This window comes from Chrysochloris asiatica, unplaced genomic scaffold, assembly GCF_000296735.1.
Source record: "Chrysochloris asiatica unplaced genomic scaffold, ChrAsi1.0 scaffold00506, whole genome shotgun sequence".
Lineage (NCBI taxonomy): Eukaryota > Metazoa > Chordata > Mammalia > Afrosoricida > Chrysochloridae > Chrysochloris > Chrysochloris asiatica.
In genome coordinates, this window is record NW_006409024.1 from 327,338 (window position 1) to 335,530 (window position 8,193).

Genomic DNA, 8,193 nt, shown 5'->3' on the forward strand with positions numbered 1-8,193 from the left:
AAGACCCCAACAAGATGGATTGGCCAAGTGGCAGCATCGATGGACTCAAGCATGGCAACAGTAGTGAGGTTGGCCCAGGATTGGGCAGTGTTCATTCTGCTGTGCATAAGGTCCCTATGAGTTTGTTCTGATGCGATGGCACCTAACAACAGCAACAACATAATATAATCTGTTATGTCTCAGTTTACCCAGATGACCATTTAAGACTCTCAGGATCAGCAAGGAAACCTTTATTAGCTGGCCAGCGACTATAGCCTCCCTAAAAGCAGGAAAAACTGCAGCCCCGACCCAGTTTTTCAAAGAGGATTTATACATAGGCAGTCTGACATTATCTTGTACAAACTAAGGGTATGATGTATGCATGAGCTGTTAGGGTGGGGGCTAGGAGTACATCTGCTGGGACAGTTACTTCTCAAGATTAACTTTGACCGGCTGTTCTCAAGGTTAGCCTTGGCTGGCTGGGAGCAGTGTTCTATTAGGCAGGCAGGCCCACTCAGATGCGAGGAATTTGCATAAGCATTTTTACAGAAGCCAAGTTTAGTTAGAGTTAAGGGGGAAGGGAGTTTCTTCATCCAGGGGAGTTGTTGATGCTAAAAATTTTCTACTTCAGCCTGATCCTTTCTTAAAAATTAGTTACTATAGGGTAGTTGGGCCTTACAAATCTTGTAACATTTTTCAGAATTATTGCCAGAAGCTGGACCTGTAATATTTTTCCTCCTTGTAGTCCCAGAAGAATATAGCCCTAAAATAAAGTCATTAGTGGGATTTGATTTTGAGAAGTTTGCACAGTAAATGGAGTACTGGTGAATTCTACAATTACAGGTAGTAGGTCTCTACAGTACTCTTTGCTTCATATAGTATCCTGGCTACATAGATTCAAGATTTTCCCTGGTGCAGTTTTTAAGAGAGTCATGAAAATGAATTAAGCTGCTATGGTTTTTACATATTCTTACTGGTGGGAGATAGGGGAGTTAGAAGGAGGATTCATGGAGAAAATAAATTTAAGAAAATACTGAAGTGAAAGTCAGGAAAGTTTGGTCCCTCATTGAGTTCTTTTATTGTCCCTGTAATTATTTTTTCTCTGTTTTCTAAATTAAAATTACTTTCAATATGTTCATATCTTCTGAGGCATTTAGTTAGCATAATCAAATGACTGCTATCTACTAATTTGCTGTAATACATTATTTAATTAACGTTATTACTATAATTAATTCTAACCAGGATGAGAAAAGAGAAAATATTTGCATCTTTCGCATGCATTAGAATAATGTCCTAATGCTAAGGTAAATTGGCTTGTAGTTTTTACATGTTGAATTGATTAATTTCTTTTTAATTACTATTGCTTATCCTATGGAAAGGAGCTCTGGTAGTGTAGTGGTTACGAATTGGGCTGCTAATCTCACAGTCAGCAGTTTGAAACTACCAGCTGTTCTACAGGAGAAAGATGAGGTTTCCTGCTCCCCTAAAGATTTACAGCCTCGGAAACCCTGTACAGGGTCACTATGAGTCGGAACCGACGCCACGGCACAAAACAACAACAACATGCTATGGAGAGTGCCCAAGTGTTACATTTAATAGTCAGTTTCTCTTATGAATTTTTTATGTAGTACTTTTCCTTTGAAAGGTGTTTCAGTGATTGTCTTCATTATCCAGTGCTGCTGTAACAGAAATACCACAAGTGGAACTCCCGATTCACAATGCAGGCTCAAGGACTTTGGGGACTTTGGGGAAAGGTCCTTGTCTTCTTTCAACATCTGTCAGCCCAGTATTCCTTAGAGATCTCCATACGTCTTAGTATCCATGTTCTCCTGGATCTAGGAGCTTCACAGTGCAGAGATCCCAGGTCCATAGGACACACTCCACTCTATCTTAATGGAATTAAGTCCTCTTTCTCTGCTCACTTCTCTCTCCTTTTATATTTCAAAAGCGCTTGGCTCAATCTAATCCTGTAGATTGCATCTGACCTCATTAATATCATAAAAGTGAGGATTTACAACACACAGGATAATTACATCAGATCATGGCTGATCACATCAGATCACAACATGGGGTTGATTAATTAAATTAGATCTCATCATGGAGGTGATAACTGCAAATTAACTGTTAAACAACTGAGAATCCAGGCACAGACAAGTAGACAAAAACTCTTAACAAGGATTGAATGTGATAACCAATGTAAAAGTGTTTTATAGATTATAATGTGCTACAAAATTATAATGTTCTATAAATTGTGAGACATAAATATTTTGAGAAAATGATGAATCAGGGTGTTGTGTTTTATTTACTATTTTATTGTAGTAAATATATGTTGCTGTTGTTATGTGCCATTGAGTTGGTTCCAAATCATAGTGACCCTGTACTTCCAAGGAGCAGTTGGTAGATTTGAACTGCTGACCTTGTTGTTCGTAGTCTGTTGCTTATCCTACAGCACCACAAGGAGTCTCATGGTGAATATATGTTGTTGTTAACGATTCCAACTCACAGTGACCTGTATAGGGTTTCCAAGGAGCATTTGGAGAATTTGAATCACCAACCTTGCAGTTCAAACCAACTTTGCAGTCTAGTGCTTATTGTACACTGTCACACCAGGACTCCATGGTTAACATACGTTGTTGTTGTTAAGTGCCATCCAGTCAGTACTAACTCATAGTGACCTTATGCATCACAGGACAAAACATTGCCCAGTCCTGTGCCAACCTCACAATCATTGCTACACTTGAACCCATTACTGCTGCCACTGACCCTCCACTTTATCAAGCATGATGTTATTCTCCAGGGACTGGTCCCTGCTGATAATATGTCCAATGTATGAGAGACGAAGTCTTGCCATCCTGGCTTCTAAGGAACATTCTGGCTATACCTCTTCCCACACAGATCTGTTTGTTGTTTTGGCAGTCCATCGTACTTTTAATATTCTCTTCCAAAACCGTAACTCAAATGCATTGATTCTTCTACAGTTTTCTTTATTCATTGTCCAACTTTCACATGAATATGAGGTTATTGAAAATACTATGGTTTGGGTCAGGTGCACCTTAGTCCACAAACTGACTTCTTTGCTCTTCAACAATTCAAAGAGGTCTTGTGCAGCAGATTTGCCTAATGTAATAATACATTGTTTGATTTCTTGACTGCTACTTCTGTGACTGTTGATAGTTGATCTGAGCAAAATGCAGTCTTTGACAACTTATGGAGCTTTGTTGTTGCTGTTCTTAAGTGCCATCAAGTTGGTTCCTATGTCAACAGCAACACCAGTGCTCCATAAGATTTTGAATGGTGGTTTTTATGGATGTGTATTTCCACACCTTTCTTCCTACGTGCCTTTGGGTGAACTCAGACCACTAACATTTCATAACATTTCAGTTAGCTGTCAAGTATGTTAATCTTCTGAAATACCCAGGGCATCTGAAGACTAAGATTATATAGAATAATTTTCCTTGTGAGTGCTGTCTGAAGGAAATAGTACATCATTATTGGGCCACTTTTTGAGACACATTTGAAAGGCATATTTTGAGGTTTATTCCTTGCTTATGGGAATGTTAATAAACTTGCATATTTGTCTAAGAAATATGTTACCAATTCAAGCAAAAGGCTTAGCACATACCATTATACTCAGTATAATGATATTTACTATCTATCTTGATGGAGTCCTGATGTGGCATTGTGGGTTAATGCACTGGGCTGCAAGTTAGGTTTGAGGTCTGCAGTTCAAGCTCACCAGCTGCTCCTTGGAAACCCTATACAGGGTCACTATGAGTTGGAACCAACTTGACAGCATTTAACAACAATCTATTTTAACTGTGTTAGCCAGTTGATACAGTGATAATCTCAAACATATAAAGTAACCTGGAACAGAAATTTGTGATTTAGGGGCTATATTTCAATATAGGATGTTAAGTCAAATATTGTAGACCATCTTGGGAAGTTGATCAATGGAAAGTAACTGGTTAATTGGCAGTTTTTCTTCATCCTGAAAACATTTGGATCATTTTATATCGAGGAGTATAAAATACAGAGCTAAGAAAGTAATGGGGAAGCAGAAGAGGTCCTCTCCATCAGTAACTGTGGTTCTCCCACACCAGGAGAAGCTAATAGGCAAAGGGGGAAACAGTATTATGTGGAAGCAACCCTGACTGTTCATCACATCTGGGGTTTGCACACAGGGACCTACCAGTGCCAGTTGTCAGATGTAAGAAGAGGGAACCTGACATTTGGGCTTCTAAAAAGTATGCTTGGGGAAGTGTCTGCAAAGAAATTATTGTGCACAAATACAGGGGCCAAGCTAGAACTTAGTACTCTTAAAAAATACTTTTAAAAAAGGAGAGGAAAATGAATACATTTTTGTATCAACAAGAAATGAGAAAGTATTCTAAATCAGTATTATTCAATAGAAATTTGAGAGGAGATGGAAAAGTACACATGGCTGTGGAACATCTGAAATGTGGCTAGTAAGACTGCTAAGTTGAACTTTAAATTTTGTTACTTTAATTCAGATCCAATAAGTACGTATGTCTGGTGGCTACCATATTGGACAGGACCAGTTTAAAGAAAAGTAATTCTAGGCACTCAGTGTCTGAGATGCAGCAGTAATGAGGTGCTTCCAGGCCAATATGTGAAGAGATATGAAGTCACCACTGCCACCCTCATAAGAGAAAAAGCTGACCAAACTGAAAATCAGTAACTTTTGGGGGATGCATCTGAGAGTTGTAGTCACCGGGCAAAGCACTTCCCCCAAAACTGGAGAGAGAGGTGAATACAAACAATGAGAGCTTACTGAGGACAGAAACCACTGTGGGAACCTAGTAAGGACACTTGGAGAGTGATTGACTAATGCCTGTAGATTAAGTGTAGATTAATTTGAGAAGGCAAAACTCCTGAAGGCCCAGCCTTGGGTTGGGGCTCAAGCGTCTGTGAGTTAAACTCCATCAAGGTCTCAGATTGAAGATCAGAGAAAAGTTCCCTAGTGCTTCTGGCATGGGCAGTGGAAAAGTATTTATTTTAAAATACCTATTTGAAATTCAGACTAGAAAGTTAGGTTCTCTTTAATAGTGGTCTGTCCTTAAGGGATACGATTTTACCAGAGTTGAAACTAGTTGAGCTTTACCAAGGTGGCTCTGGTAGCATAGTGGTTACAAATTGGGCTGCGAATCTTAAGGTCAGCAGTTTGAAACTGCCAGCTGTTCCGTGGGAGAAATACGAAGCTTTCTGCTCCCATAAAGATTTACAGCCTCGGAAACCCTGTACCGGGTCTCTATGAGTTGGAACCGACTCCACGGCACGTAACCACCACCACCACCATTTAAAAATCAGACTAGAAAATTAGGTTCTCTTTAACAGTGGTCTGTCCTTAAGGGATACAATTTTATCAGAGCTGAAACTAGTTCAGTTTCACCAAGGTGTGGCACTATAGCTCAGCACTGGACTGTTAACCATGAGGTCTGAGGCCCAAGCCCACCAACCACTCCTTGGAAACCCTAAAAGGGGTCGCTATTAGTCGGAACCAGCTCGATGGCACTTAACAACAAATGACCTAACCAAAAGATTAGAATTTTTAATCTACCCAGGGGCACCTCAGAAGAAAGACCTGGCAATCTGTTCCCCCCAAAATTCAGCCACTGGAAACCCGATGAGCACAGTTGTGCTCTGACTCACATAAGGGTACTGTGAGTCGTTGCCATGTAATATTGGTTAACCGACCTGGTGTTACTTGCTGTTGAGTTGACATGACTCAGTAACTTGATGTCCTATAGAACAAAACGTTGCTTGGCCCACTTGCACAGTCTTTATGATCTGAGATATGTTTGCTCCCACTGTTGGTGGCCGTTGTATCCATTCATCTGATCAAGGATTTCCTTCTTTCTCGCTGACCCTCTACATCACCAAATGTGATATCCTTCTCTAAGGATTGGTCTTCCCTGATGCTATGTCCCAACTAATTGAATACAAGTCTCACCAAGCAGTTTTCTTTTAACTTTTTATTGTAAAAAGCGTGTGTGAAGGTTATATCCCAGGAACATACACACACAAAAAATAAAACCCTCATAAACCCACTGCCAGGAAGTCAATCTTGATTCATAGTGACCCTGTATAGCATTTCTTTAACAGAAACAACTTTCTCCCTCAGAGTGGCTGGTAGGTTCCAACTGCTGACCTAGAGGTTAGCAGTCCAGTGCTTACCCTGCCACCAGGGCTCCCAGGGACACTAAACCTGAGAAGTAACCATAGAATTAGAGAATACTTTTCCTCTCCCCACCTTAACGCCTCATAAATAGGGTTTCTGTGTAACAGGATTATAGTGCAAAGAATTTTAAGTCTCAAGACACTATCCAACAACAACCCTAATATTTGAAGACTTTAACATACCTGTATCAGTAATGGGCAGATTCAGAAAGTAGGAACTTGGTAAAGATATCGTTGAACTGAACAGCGCTATCAACTGGATTTAATTGACATTGTTGAATACTTTAATAACAGATTACACATTCTTTTCAAGATATGGAGCATTCACTGAGCTAAATTACATTCTGGACCATATAAGACATGCCTAACAAATTTAAAAGATTAGAATTCACAGGGAGTTGGTCTCAGACTACAGTAAAATTAAAGACTATACTACGAATCCTAGTGTGGTGCTGTAAGATAAGCACTGGGTCAGTTTGAACCTCAAAGTCACTGGTTTAAATCCATCAGCTACTCCTCGGAAACCCTATACAGGGTTGTTATGAGTCGTAACCAACTCTACAGCACTTAACAACAACAATAGAATTAGACTATAAGTTAATAATGAAAAGAGAGCTGGAAAATCCTATAATGTTGGAAATTAAACAATATGGTAAAAGAAGAAGTCTCAAGAAAAATTTATAAGTAAATAAAAATACAACATCAAATTTGTGTGATGTAGCAAAAATATGGACTCAGACATAACAACAATTGTGAGGATGGCACAGGGCCAGGCAGTGTTTCCTTCTATTGTGCGTTAGCTGGAACTGACTCGACGGCTCCTAGAAACAACAGCAAAAATTTTGCTTTAAGGGAAGTTTATAGCTTTGAGTGCATATTGTAGAAAAGAAGGATGATGTAATACCAATAATCTAGCTTCTACTTTAGGAAATTAGAAAAATGACAAATACAAAGTGATCAGAAAAAAGAATGAAAATTAGAAATCAATAACATTGGAAAAAAAACAACAGTAGAGAAAATTAACAAAATCAAAGCTTGTTCTTTGAAAAGATACGATTGATGATACATTTACCAGGCTAAACAAGTAAAAAAAAATAAAGGAGACACAAAGACACAATTGCTAGTGTATGATAGAGGGATTGTGACACAATATAATAAAGGAATATTATGGACAGCTGTGCCGAAAACTTTGCTAAAGTAGATGAAATGTACCAATCCCTTGAAAGACACGATCTAGCAAAACTCACGCAGGAAGCATTGATAATCTGAGTAGGTTAGGCCTGTACCTGTCTAGGGTTTCCGAGGAGCAGCTAGTGAGCTCGAACTGTCAACCTTGCGATTCAAACCAACCTTACAGTCCAGCGCATTAACCCACAACACCACTCAATGACTCCTAACAACAACAATGTCTACAACTTTGATAAAGTAGATAAAATGGACCAACCTTTTGAAAGATACAATCTATCAAAACTCACACAGGAAAATATTTTGTTTTATCACCTTTGTTAAGTATTTTAATGAAATTCCTGATATCTTTCATCCTAAGTACAACCTTGAAGGCTTTTAGTTTTTTTCAGTTTTTGTTGAGTTGACTCCTCAGTAGTTTAGTTTCTCTAACAGACGTCGGAAGAAGAGAAGTTTACAAATCAGAAGTTCCGTGGATTTCGGATGACATCTAATTTCAGCAAGCACCACAGTACCAGGCCTGTAACACTAGGTTTCTTCATTCCTCCAGTAGAGGGCGCACTCTTCCGAGTCAGTTGCTCCTTGGGGTGCTTTCCCACTGGTTGATCTGCTGGCTTTGTAGCAGCCATGGTTGTTGTTGTTGTTAAGTGCCATCGAGTCGGTTCCGACCCGTAGCGACCCTGTACAGGGTTTCCGAGGGTATAAATCTTTACGGGAGTAGAAAGCCTCATCTTTTTCCCGCGGAGCGGCTGGTAGTTTCGAACCGCTGACCTTAAGGTTCGCAGCCCGATTCGTAACCACTACGCTACCAGAGCAGCCATGGTATAGAGA